We start from the raw sequence: 14,934 nt of genomic DNA, 5'->3' as shown, positions 1-14,934 counted from the left end.
AGATTTGATTACACATTAATTTTCAAAGATTTGAATGAAATATTGGAAAATTTTGAAAACAAAATAGGTATTTATCGCATCGTTTTATAGACAGCTTTCCACGGATAAACTAACTAACTTTTGTTACCCTGAAGGGGCCAAAGGCATAGGCTAACAAAACTGGTATTAATTTATGATGTCTTTTTTTTATATTTGTAGTAAATTGTCTGTAAAACGATGCTACACATGAGTTATCAGTATGTCTGAGAACCGGTTCTAATAATGCGGATATTAATCAGCGTCGAAGCAATTCTTGAAATAATTTTACGGGTTTACTCAAATGCCTCGTAAAGCACAGAATCGACTCATTTATTCCATAGAAATTTAAGTTTATAAATTTTTAAATCCATCAACAAAGAAGGCAGTCTGCACAGACAAGCTTTTAATAGTTATCATTATAGAGCAGCTTTACTTTTGAAAAATTCTTTACCTCACAAAAAGACAATTGAACAAAAGAACTAAAGAGAAAACACAAAAAATAATTTAACGTCATTTTTTGATTATTGAGTTAAAACTGACCAAAAACTATTTAATATTTTATTATTTATAAAAGATAAGAATTGTTTTTGTTTATTGTATTTAAGTTTGATTTGTTGTTTGTTTAATAATAATACACACGTCATGATCAGGGGCGTGCAAAGGGTTTTTATACAAGGATGCACAAATTATAAGCCTCAGGACATTAGACCAGGACAAACAATTCTAAGGTAAAATTTCCCCACAACCTAATTCTTTCTCTCCCCCCCCCCCTTCTTATCATATGCCCTTTGTAACAGCACAAAACAATTTGTACGCCAACATTACACCATAATAATATCCAAATTTTCAGCAATTTCAAATGGAATTGATTTACTGAAAGCCTAATACTAAAGGCGGAACACAGTAATAGTGTCTGACTGATTATGATGTAACAAAAAAAAATTAGCCAATGAGAGGCCGTTATTGACCAATGGTAAAATTTATAGTGGCTTCTCATTGGCTAATTTTTTTTTGTTATGTCATAATCAGTCAGACACTATTACTGTGTTCCGCCTTTAGTATTAGGCTTTCAGTAAATCAATTCCATTTGAAATTGCTGAAAATTTGGATATTATTATGGTGTAATGTTGGCGTACAAATTGTTTTGTGCTGTTACAAAGGGCATATGATAAGAAGGGGGGGGGGGGGAGAGAAAGAATTAGGTTGTGGGGAAATTTTACCTTTGAATTGTTTGTCCTGGTCTAATGTCCTGAGGCTTATAATTTGTGCATCCTTGTATAAAAACCCTTTGCACGCCCCTGATTATATTATGACGTGTATTATTATTAAACAAACAACAAATCAAATTTAAATACAATAAACAAAAACAATTCTTATCTTTTATAAATAATAAAATATTAAATAGTTTTTGGTCAGTTTTAACTCAATAATCAAAAAATGAAGTTAAATTATTTTTTGTGTTTTCTCTTTAGTTCTTTTGTTCAATTGTCTCTCTGTGAGGTAAAGAATTTTTAAAAAGTAAAGCTGCTCTATAATGATAACTATTACTGTGTTCCTAAAGGCGTAAAATTAATTACACAAGAACACCTTAGCACTAGAATAATCTAACACCGCCCCTGTTCACGCCACTGGCTATATTTTCCTCAAATTAATTTTCTTTGAATTTAACTGCCATTGAAGGTCAACCCAATTATTTGTTTTTCTCTCTCATGCTTATGGATCAAACTCCATTTGTTAAAAAAATGTTGAGCTATAATACATGAATAATATGAACAAATGATAATTCCCCTATCCAGAATTTATAAATGTACAAAATCCAAGATTTTTTTTTGTAAAAGAGCTATTCTACAAATTCTGCTAATAGAGAAAATAGTCTAGATACAACTTAATATATTCCATGTTCGACTTAAAATGAACCATATGAAAGAATTATTTTCCATGTAAAACAATTATGGAATATTTCGTAGGTACAACTTAAGATGGAACATACTGTATACATGTAAAATTTCTTAGGTACAACATAAGATGGAATTTACTGTATGTAAGGAATATTTCTTATGTACAACTTTAAGATGAAATTTACTGTATGTATGGAATATTTCTTAGGTACAACTTTAAAATGGAATTTACTGTAGGTATGGAATATTTCTTAGGTACAACTTTAAGATGGAATTTACTGTAGGTATGGAATATTTCTTAGGTACAACTTTAAGATGGAACATATTGTAGGTATGGAATGTTTCTTAGGTACAGCTCAATATGGAAAATACTGTATGTATGGAATATTTCTTAGGTAAAACTTAAGATGGAACATACTGTATTTATGAATTTTTTTATGTACAACTTAAGATGGAACATACTGTATGTATGATTTTTTTAATGTACAACTTAAGATAGAACATACTTTATTACATGATATTTTTAAGGATTGATTTAAGAAGGAACATACTATATGTATGGAATATTCATTATCTAGGTACAACTTAAGATGGAACATACTATGTTTATGAAATTTATATTTTAGGTTCAACTTAAGTTGGAACATACTGTATGTATGGAATATTTTTTTAGGTACAACTTAGGACGGTAGATACTGTATGTATGAAATATTTCTTTGGTACAACTAAAGATAGAAGATGAAATATCTATTTTAGGTTAACTTAAGTTGGAACATACTGTATGTATTGAATATTCCTGGGGTACAACTTAAGATGGAACATACCGTATGATAAAATATTTATTAGGTACAACTTAAGATGGAACGTACTTTAAGAATGGAATATTTCTTAGGTACAACATAAGATGGTACATACTGTATGTATGGAATAATTCTTAGGTACAACATAAGATGGAACATACTGTATGTATTGAATAATTCTTAGGTACAACTTAAGATGGTACATACTGGATGTATGGAATAATTCTTAGGTACAACTTAAGATAGAACATACTGTATGTATGGAATAATTCTTAGGTACAACTTAAGATGGAACATACTGTATATATGGAATAATTCTTAGGTACAACTTAAGAAGGAACATACTGTAAGAATGGAATATTTCGTAGGTACAACTTAAGATGGAACATACTGTATGTATGGAATAATTCTTAGGTACAACTTAAGGTAGAACATGCTGTATGTATGGAATATTTCCTAGGTACAACTTAAGATGGAACATATTGTGTGTATGGAATAATTCTTAGGTACAACTTAAGATGGAACGTACTGTAAGAATGGAATATTTCTTAGGTACAACATAAGATGGTACATACTGTATGTTTGGAATATCTCTGATGAAAAATAATGTATGTAAAGAATATTTTTAAGGTACAACTTTAGATGGAACTTTTAAGTTACAACTTAAGACGTACCTTACTGTATTTACGGAATATTGAAGCAGAAAGAGATAAAGTTAAATTGTCCTAAAGGGAACACATACATACATACACCATTCACATACTCCAACAAAAAGATACACACATACATTTTCATACAACATACATTTGCAAGATGGTTGAATTTAAAGTAGTTTAGCATATGAAACTGGATTTTCTTTTGAGTTAGAAATCTGGGTTGTTTCCGTTTTTCAAAAAATTCTTTTTATAAATTTTTGTGTTTAATTTTAATTAGCAAAGTTTATAAATATTTATATGTAGATGTGTCAGAAATAAAATTTACTTTGCATCTATTCTAAGATATACATCTAATATTTTTATTATGAAGATTCTTCTGACCATCTACTCTATTAATTTCATTGTCTGTAATTCTTCAATAATGCTATGGAGGCGATTCGATTAAAGAGGGTAAAAAATATCATTTTCTTTACTTGCTCGATAAGTTTGGCCCCTGAAATTTCCCTCCTTTATAACTTACTTTGTCTGTCTGTTCGACTTTTTCTGTTATTGAGGAGTTTATTTACCACACTGCAATAAAAATTATATTCTTAAAGTACATCGAATCATGATATTACAGTAGAATTTTTGCTTTAAACAAACTGCTTTTAAGATAATATGCTATTAAGGAAAAACCGTTGCTCGGGGATTTAGTAGAAAGAATGGAGGAAAAATTTACATGTGAAAGGAAGATATTGATAGAACTAGCACAAATGTAATCAAGGTTATAGATAAAGTTTATTTTATAAAGATATATTGTATTATTTTAGATCACTCTTAAGCATGAGTTTAATGATAAAGTGACTATGACTATATGAAAGTAACAGGATGCTTGTCTGTATGTCTGTACCTAATAATATTGCTAACCGCTGAACCGATATGGTGTTCATTTACACTGTATATTCTAATAGATCCTGGAAAGGTTTATAACTATCTATGGGGGAAAGAAAGGGTATCACCACCTATTCTAGAGAAATACTCCTTTTAAAAAATTGACTGACCGCAAATTGTTTTTAAATTTTCATTTAAAAACTATTGCGGGGTAGGGGTGTCGATTATAACCCCCTCCACCTCAAGTGCCCCTAGAGGCCAGCTCTAGTATGATATCCACCTGAATAAATGATATTGAGTTAAGGTAACACGAATAGAATTTGGAAAAATATTTAACAATAGTCACCTTCACGTACAATTTATTCTGTCTTTTTTGGTAGCAAAGCTACTCTAATATTTGATTCTGAATGTACGTCACACATTAAGTTTAAAGTTTAACAATAAGGCTTATCTATTGTTACATTTTATGATTACTTTTAGTGGCGTGCACAGCGATTCACCATAGGGTGTGGATCCTTGTGGGGGTAAGAATGGGAAGACAGATCTTTTTAATATCTTATTTTAAGTAGTGATAAAGTTGACACTAATTATTAGTTTTTTCACTCCTACCATCTAGGAATTTGATTTCAATGGGGAAGGTTTGTTGCCCCAATTAATAAAAACTTGAATATTTTTTGGTGGTGTTGGGGGAGGGGATGTTGGTATTAGAGCCCATGCTTTTAGACAGTTAGGGAGTTGAATTCATTTTTATAGAAGCAGAAATATAAACTATGATTATGGTTTGGACCCTTTAAAACTGTAATCTACCTTTCCACTTTCCCCTCTCTTGGTGAAGATATCTTCAACGCCGATACGATTTTTGAAATGTAAGATTCTACTTTCCCTTCTCTTGGTGAAGATATCTTCAACGCCGATACGATTTTTGAAATGTAAGATTCCACTTTCCCCTCTCTTGGTGAAGATATCTTCAACGCCGATACGATTTTTGAAATTTAAGATTCCACTTTTGCCTCTCTTGGTGAAGATATCTTCAACAAGAGAGACAAAAGTGGAATCTTATATTTCAAAAATCGTATCGGCGTTGAAGATATCTTCACCAAGAGAGGGGAAAGTGGAAGGGTAGATTACAGTTTTAGAGGGTCCAAACCATAATCATAGATTATATTTCTGCTTCTATAAAAATGGATTCAACTCCCTAACTGTTAGAGATTATTAAATATCCTATAACTTGCCAAAGACCAATACTAACCCTCTAAAGTCCGGGCAATTTGATTAGTTATTTATCTTTATCTTAGAGAATTGAATATACATAAATGATAGTATTCTAGGTTTTTTCCAATAGCATTAAACTAATGAAAATATAAAATTTTGCTGATATGGAAGAAAATTCCAATTTCAACTCTTCTCTTTAAAAATCTTTTCATTAATATGAATTTTTCTGTCTTTTAGAATCATATTATAAGTAAGAAAATAAGGTTTTGAGTAAATTATTTAATTTTTATTCTTTTGAAAGTTTCCGCCATAGAAGAACTTATCTATTCTTGGTATTTTAGTAAACAAAAAGATTGAAAATGGAAACATACTTTCTACATTCTAAGAGAAAAATTCTATTCTTCAAATAATGAGGTATAAAATAAGTTATAGAAAACTAAACTATTAATTTAGATGTCTTGGAAGATAGTAAAAGTGCGATGTAAAAAGTTGACAAATGTTCCAAATGACGTCAATCGGGATACTTCGGCCAAAAGTTTCTTGGGTACTAGGAATCCCCGCAGGGTTTGGCATCAACGCAGGGGTTAGTTATGGGAGAAACCGCTTTTAATTAAAATTCAATTAAAAAAGAGGGGTGGGGGTGATGTATTCAACTGGAACTTTAGGGGAAAGCACCGAAAAATGTAAATAAAAATCAATGCAATACAAATTTATAATTGTAGAATAAGATTTTTAAACAAGAACATAAGTTTTATTTTCATAATATTTTAATTATTTACTATCTCTATTCTGTAACAAAAGGTTTATTTACTTTGTAAGAAGAAAATATATTCATTCTATGTATTTTCTTTTTGTCTGGAAACGCGCAAGTTTCGTTTTTAATTTACCTAAGAATTATCTTTTACTAAAAATAAATCATTAAAATGGTGTTTTACGATACAAATTTAATTATCTTTAGAATTTTGAGTGATGGGAACACTGACAATAAATCTCATTCCCTGTTTTGAGCTCTACATTTTAGAAGTGTAAGTACTATATTTAAGCTATTTTTAGTTCAGGAGCTACGTTGAAAAGTGTAAAAATTAAAAAAAAAATATTACGTATAGCTGGATAATGATATATCCAAAATTTTGAGGAATAGCATAGTTTAAAGAAAAAAAAGTCCCTATCCTTTCTGATAAACTATACCTTAATTTCTAAGACTCGTTCCAAAAAATTATTTTGCAAATTAATTAATTGAGTTACCTTCAAATATCTGAAATGTTATTTTATGCAAAAAAGGCACAAAAAAGTAAAGGATTATCTGGTATTGAAATCCTTTTGAATATGTGCAAGTCTATTGAAAATCAAAGATTATTAATATAGAACATACATTCATCACTTAATGAATATTTATAATTTTTCAGGTAAGCGTATTAATGACAAGGCTACTTTATATTAGATTAACTTTGTTTGTCTGAATAATATTATTTTTATTGTTTAATATAATTTTAAAAAAACATAGATTGCTTAAAATCATATAATAGAACTGTGATTTGTTGAAAAAATGAGCCTGATTTTTGTTTCTCTATATATTCTACTTTTGTTTTGTCCATTACAAATTGTATCTCAATGTTATTCTATAATCATATATTCTTAGCATTTAAATTCTACTTTTGTTTTGTCCATTACAAATTGTACCTCAATGTTATTCTATAATCATATATTCTTAGCATTTAAATTCCGGCTTGAAATTATATAGAGATTCAATAATTTATTCTATAAGTCTAGGCTTCCCTTAATTATTAGAGTTATTAGAAAAGAGTATTCAATAGTTTGTTCTATATGTAAAGGTATTAAATTTATTAGATTGGAATATAGATTTTTATTTAATCTAAAAGTCATTTTAACTTTTAATGCTGCTATGTAAGGATCATATCAATTATAATACATATTGTATGATATCTCAGGCAAAGTTAGGTCTTTTTTAAGGTCGTTTTTAAGGACCTTAAGATATAGTAAAAGTTTTTATTAATTATTGATCTATTAAAAACATCTATTGGTCTATATTAGTTTAAGGTTCACCGCTCTCACCAGAAGTAACACATTTTAATCCAAAATTCAATTGAATAATTCTTAAAAGTAATTGCTTTGAGTATGTATGCATTGAGAGATCTCATAAACGAGTAGAAAAGCTATTTTTTGTCTTCAATTTCAAGGATCTTAAAACATATCCATCGCAAGTTTTGGATTATTTGCATGGGGTTAGGTCTAACTTCCTGAGAGACATATGGTCCAATAAAAGCACTTACTTTCTCCCCCAAATTTGCTAGTATTTCATTTTTAAATAAAAATTTAGTAATTGAGGGAAAATAGATGAACTTTTAAGGCTGCTTGTAGACAAATAGCTGAACGTAAATATCATATTCCCACAATATTATATCCGTCAAAAGAAGGCCCACTAATAATCTAGAATGGTCATTACTCAATAATGAAAAAAAGACTTGATTACGAGTTTGTTCTTAAGTTAAGATTTCCCTGGCATGATTGGATCTTGGCTATTTATATTAAATATAGGACTTATTTTGTCGCTTATAACGATGTACGGGCATAACATATACGTTCAGCTGTTTGGCATCCAGCAAAAGTTAAAAGATGTTTGTAGATTATCGACCCAAGGAACATTTTATTGTGAAGAATAGTTGATGATTTTCCTCGATTTTTTTGTTTTAGAAAAATTGTTTTCTTGTATGAATCTTTGTTTAAGCTGGCACCTGTTATAAGACAAGATACTTGGCTTCTTGGCTAGGCATCAGCATGACCTTGTCAAACTAAACAAACTATTCCAAACTTTGTCAGAACTTTAAACATACCCTACCCTGTTAACTTTGGTGCTGTTATCTTATCAACATAATATAACGTAGTAAATATCGTGTATTTAAAAAAAATATAAAATCTAAACTATTTTATGTTTTAAATTGAAATGATTCTAAATTATATATTTTTGTGAGTAAAATAAAGAATATGTAAATGTTAACAAAAGATAAGAAAAATATTCTACAATAACTAGAGCTAGTTATCATATATTTGTTTGGCATGAGGTTAAAGGTTCTAAACCTTGCAAAAATTATCAAATTATGATTTGGCTTCTTTATAATAGAATTCTATTACGCTGTGTAAGACTGATTTTTCTATTCTTCTACAGTGCTGTTATCAGGTATATTAAGGTATGAGCTAATGGACGATAAATTGATATAAAACCCCAATGATTATAAACAAATTACCCAATAAGTAGATTAAAATTATTGGTTGAAAAGTTTTGACACAATTCTAGTTCTGATGAAACTTATGAATATTTGACAAGAGTACGTAAATTTTAGTCAACGTATAAGATACCGTAGTTATAAACTTTGGGTATCATTGTAATTTACAGTCCAATGTCCCCTCCCCAACTTCTTCTTCTTCTTGTAGCCCGATTCTTCTCAGTCTGTATCATCATCTGTTGCCAGATTCAGGAATCTGGCACATTCCAGGGGCTTTAACCATAGGTCTCGTGGCGTTAGTGTTGTTGGGTTCTCCGGGCAGCTAAATAGATGTTCTGTAGTGTGTCCTGGTTGTTGGCAAAGGGGACAAATATCTGGGACAGGTATTTCCTTGCTTATTCTTGACATATAGCTTTTCAGGTAAGTACTGTAACCTGATCTTAGCTGTGAGAGGGTGGTTCTGGTAACTCTGGGTAGGGCCTTTTCAGAGTCATTTATCTTCGGGGGTGGGGCACCTAGGACTTTGTTGTGCTCCAGTTTTGCAATATTCTTGCGTACAGAGTTGGTATGTAAGGCCTTTAATCTCTGCTTGTAGAAGTCTTGAGGCATATCAGGTTGAGACATCTGTTTGATCTCGTCGCCAAACTTGGACCTTAAAGTTTCATTTATCTGGCGATGAGGGGTGGGGCATTCAAATCGACACGATTGGGGTGGTTAGGAAGCTGCGTTTGCAACAGAAACTGCTTGCTGAACATTTCACAATGGTCTTGGACGGTCATAACTTTCGTTTCCTGATGTAGATGATCTGGTTTAGACATGATATGACAGCCTGTGGCCTATGTTTGCCGTGTCTACGTAGCGGATCCACCTTCTACTGCAACAGCAACAACATCAGCAGCTGCGGGGAAGCCAAGAGCAAACAAGTACAATCTCCCAATCTTCCCTCCCCTACTGACTGATATGCATGGATATTCTAGCAGAGCTGACTTCAAACAAATTCTAACAGAATTTCAACTTCAGAATGAATACTAATAGTCATAACAAACTCACTTTACATGTTTGATAAACAATTTAAAAAACCAACCAACCAATTATTAGTTTCTCCGGCTTTGCAGGGGAGGGGGTTCTATAAGCCTACGTTGCTCTTTCTATGCGAAGTAAAGCACTATATTTAAAGTAACCTAACCTGAAATAAGCATAAAAGATAGTTTTTCTTTCTAAAAAAAATCATTTGTTGGCGTTATGAGGTAAGCTATAAAATATTCAAAATGAAATATCTGTTTGAAATGTCATATTTAGTAATTTGATAGACAAAACATACCAAAAATATAATGAGAATTGTATTCAGTTTCAATAAATTTCTTGAACACATGGATACAGATGTACGTGCGAACAATAACTAATTATAGAGCATCTGTATTACTAGCAATTTACCTTTGATTTGGAGTACATAATATTAAGGATTAAGGATTACAATCTGAATTCTTAATTGAATACTGAAAACATATTTTCAATGGATTCTAAAGTTGGGAATTTAGGTTGTCTGCAGCGTAATTGAGTGGCTTAACTAAAACCTAATCTGCGACTGTAGCTAATGTATAAATAAACTGATTGATGTAGGTGAAGTAATGGTTCGAATCTTGGATCAAACCAGGAAACCCTTAAATAGAAAAACTTAAATATGAAAGATAATTGACTTTACTAAGGAACATCTAATACTATGCATAATTATTATTTTAGATAAAGATCTTGTAATTAAAGGGTTGGTTTCCTATAAAGTTATATAAGTGCACAGGATTCCACGCTTTTAAGAAATAAGAATTAAATTTATAATAATAATAACTACGTTTTTTGCCTGTCCCAATTTTTAATACATTAGCTTTTGTATGAAATGTTTTAAAAACGCAGCTTTGCAACTCTATAACAAAAGAGTCAATTCTAGACCTTCACTGTTGTAAGCTTTCAAATTCAGTGCAAATTAAATTGCATTTGATAAATTTTCTGTCTGTGTTTCGAATTTCAGGATTTATTTCATTTCATTTCTAAAATGATTTCTGTTACAGATGTTATTTTTGTTGTTGAATTTCAATTATTTTGTAAACTCAGTTGTACACTTGAGGTACTAGATGTTTTTTTTAGAGATATAAATGTGTTTATACAGCATGACCCTCGAAAAAGTATTTTTAAGCATCTGCAGCCCATATTTCTCAATAAATTATCAAAAAATGTATATGTCCTTGTTCTCTGTAGATTTCCACATAAGTAGATATAAAAATATTTTTTTTACATCAATTAACAGCTGAGATTTTTAGAGCCAAAGTTTTGTAAAAGTGGCTGAGGAAAAAGTAACTTTTCAAGAAAAATGTTTTTTTAAAGTGAAATGACGTGTTTTCCTCATAATTTTAATACTTTTTATAAAACTTATATAAAGATGTTTCCAAGAAATTTATTTCATGCTGAAAGCACTTTTTTCACTTGCTCTAAAAGGCATTTTTAGATTAGTGTAAATTTTAAAAACACCCTAACAGAAAGAAATCCTATAAAAAATAGTAGCAAATTGAAAGTTTACATAAACAGAAATCAAACACTTTTTATTTTATCAAAATAAGTTAAAAAACCAAAAAGTTACAGCTACAAACTTTTATTAAACATTTAACAATTTAAATGATTTTTATGTGTCTTAGATTAATTTGATGAGTGGGCGTGAATTTATTGGTAAAGGTGGCGATAATCCTTCCGGTAATGAGCATAAATTGGGGAGGGGTTTATTTAAGGTCATATTAATAAGTGGGAGATATTATAAGATTTGAGGGAAAATGGTTATAAGAAAAATGTATTCAGTAAAATTTGAAAAGTAGTTTTTTATATGTAAAATTAACGTTTTTTAATGCAATAAAAAATGTATCAATTGTAAACTTGCTCTTCTTTCTTATTTGTTTTTTTAACTGGTTGATAAAAAGTAATATACTAATAAAAAACTAAGAAATATTTAGCAATATCCAGTTTCTCAAGCACTTTTTCCAAACTTTGGCTTTAAAAATCTCGGTTGTTAATTGATGTAAAAAAAATATTTTGATATCCTTTGATGTAGAAAATTATAGAGAACAAGTACATATGAATCTTTTAATATTTTATTGAGAAATATAGGCTGCAGATGCTTAAAAATACTTTTTCGAGGGTCATGCTGTACATTGCACCAAGATGATACACATCTACAGGAATCAGCAGTAGTATTTAGACGAAATTATACTAGGAAATTAAGCTGCAGCAGCCAATTGTCTTATTTTTTTAACATGCAATTGCTGCTTGCCACCAATCATACAAACCGACCGCAAAGGTATATTAAATCATAGTTGCAGTCCAGCTGCAATATTTTTAGTTGTAAAAAATAAGGCTGCTGCATGTCGAACATTCAACTGCAGCCGCCAAGATTATTACAAAGCACTGCTGCAGTTTGATTTTTTTGGCTGCCATAAAGAAAATGTTGCTTAGCTGCAAGGAACTACACAAAAAATTGGCGTTAAACAAACATCCAACATTTGTTGTTGTAAAATATATATCTTTTTTTCTGACATGGCACTGTTTTAATAAACATCTCACAGACTTTGTATTTGTTGATGTTGAGCAAACAAGTTGAAATTAATACAAATTACCCCTGCAGGGCCTCTGCCTTTCCTTAGGGAAACGCCAACCTGGCGGGTTCAAAGACAAGTTTTCTGAAAAAAACAATCAGGTGAAAAATTACATGGATATTTTGAAAAAGTTTAGTTAAAAATGTTTATAAATGGATATAAGGTATCTGAGGGTTAACGAAAAATTAATCTACAGCTATATTATTGTTGTGAAATCTGTCTTTGTTACCTAAAATATTGGTGATAAATAAGTGTGACGATTAATCTATTCTCTATTGACCTACCCTTCCCTGTAAAATAGGACACAAAAGATATTTTATAGAATGCTTATTCTTACCCTCAATAATAGGGTAAATTGCTCTAATTTTAAAGCAACAAAGTTTCTTTTTAGGACCGTTGTGTCGGTATGTCTGATAAAATTATTTTTAGATAAGATAATAGTTATTTCTCGCATCGTATTATAAACGGCTTTCCGCGGATATAGAATGTACTATTATGAGATTTAAACTAGTTTTTTAGCCCCGAGGTGCCGAAGTCACCGGCTAAAAAAACTGGTTTTAATCTTATGATTATGCATTTTTATATTCGTAGAAGGCTTAATATAATACGATGCTAGACATGGGTTTTTCGTAAGGATGAGAACCGGTTCCTATCTACCGGATTTGAATGAATACGAGAAAAAACTTTACAGATATGTCATTTTCAGGATTTCAGCATTCTACAGGTTATTAACGTTAGTACTTAAAAATCCTCTTATGCTTACCATTTTACATCCCTTTTTAGTAGCGAAGCTACTCTATTATTCACTTTGTCTATCCTGTCCATCAGTCAGTCCGTTTGTCAGGTATTTCCTTTATTATATTTAACATAGCAGAGGTAGGAATTATTTAAACTTTTAAAATTTGATCAGTTTGTAGATGAATAGAAATCTGAAACCTACCAGACTAAACTCTGATAAGTTTTAATAATCCAAAATGTTACATTTTTGTTTAATTTACCCTTTTTATGTTTAAACAATGACGATTATGTCCAATAGTAGCGAAGCCTTTTGAAATTTTAGGATTAGGATAGGTGGAATAGAAGGAAAACAGATAGGAAATGTAAGGCTATGGGGAAGTTAAGGAAAGTAAAGTGATGTGGAAGTGAAGAAAAGTGAATTATCTACCCTCATGATAAGGATCGGGCCAGGCTATCATTACAGACCACCCTAAACACAGGCATAAACACTTATAGAGTAGCTTCGTTACTAAAAAAGGGAATATGATGAATTAATTAAGTAATATCATCTTACAAAGTAAAACAGGAACAAACAAATACATTACAAAGGGAGGAGTAGTTTGTGCTTGTATTGCGTAAAATCCGTAAGTTAGCTTCATTGAATTCGATTATTAAGTCTAAGTGTTCTTAATTTTGACAAAATGCATAGTATAATTAAACGCATTCAATAACACTTAAACTTCGATGAAGCTAACTCACGGATTTTACGTAGTACAAGCATAAACTACTCCTACCTTTGTGATAAAATTGATAAAATGTTGATCCTTCTAGGCTTCTATCTTAAAAAAAATAATTTGATTTTAAAAGTAAAATATTGATATAAAACTTGTCATAGAAATATTTTAATTTACAATTTTACTGCTTTTTAGAATGTACAAGAGGAAAATTATTATAAAATCAAAAGCTGGCTAAACCTTTTTAAAATCAAACTATTTTATATCTTCATAGCGGGTGTCAATTTGTTGAGTGACAGACAGACGAATATACATTAGTTATAAAGTAGTGTAGATACAACTCTACAAAAAAATGTATGCATAAACGTATTTGCTCACCACATTACCATAATGAAAAAAAAGTTCAAAGGTCTAAGACCTGCACTTAACTTGCAGAGGGAGGGTGTGTCGGTTGTGTGGTGGGGGAGGGGGGAATTTTGATGAGCAAATATTGAGCTTGTTTTATCCTTGTAGCTATAGTGTTGTCTTGTCATCAAACAGTCGTTTTTTTTCTTTGATGTATGAAGAGGGTTGTTAACTATTTAGAATTAATGAAAGCGACAATGGGCTGTTTATTATACTAGTCCCCAAAGTTTTATGATAACGTTTTCTTATTCGTTTGCTGAACAACTTTGGGGAATTTATTGATTCTTTATTGGTTGGGTCATTAAGCTTAGTGTTCAAACGTTTCAAACGCTAATTTTGATCTACAGAAGAGGTAATTTTGTGTATCATCATTGGGTATGTATATCAATTTATCGGCCATTGTCTTATCCCTTTAGTTCCCTGCTATTTAGACTATTTAGATTGAAGGTTTTTTTCTCAGCCCGTTTCCTTTACCTTTTTTACCAACTACTTAATGTTAATTTCATTTTTTATGGCCAAGATTTAAACCCAACATAAATATTATGGTTTATGTCTGTTTATCCGCGGATAGCAAAATTAAAATCCTTTTTTGTTGACCCCAAGTAACCAATAACAAAAGAGTAATTTTCGAGAATAATTTCTTACTATATCTTTATATTGATCACGGCTAGGGACGGGTCTATATCCAGCAGAAATGAATGGAATTCGTAGCCAAGATGAAAATATACATTCTTTTGCATATATGTATTT

Source organism: Acartia tonsa, chromosome 6, assembly GCF_053477335.1.
Source record: "Acartia tonsa isolate MP-2025a chromosome 6, ASM5347733v1, whole genome shotgun sequence".
NCBI classification, from domain to species: Eukaryota; Metazoa; Arthropoda; class Copepoda; order Calanoida; family Acartiidae; genus Acartia; species Acartia tonsa.
This window is presented reverse-complemented; position numbering follows the sequence as displayed.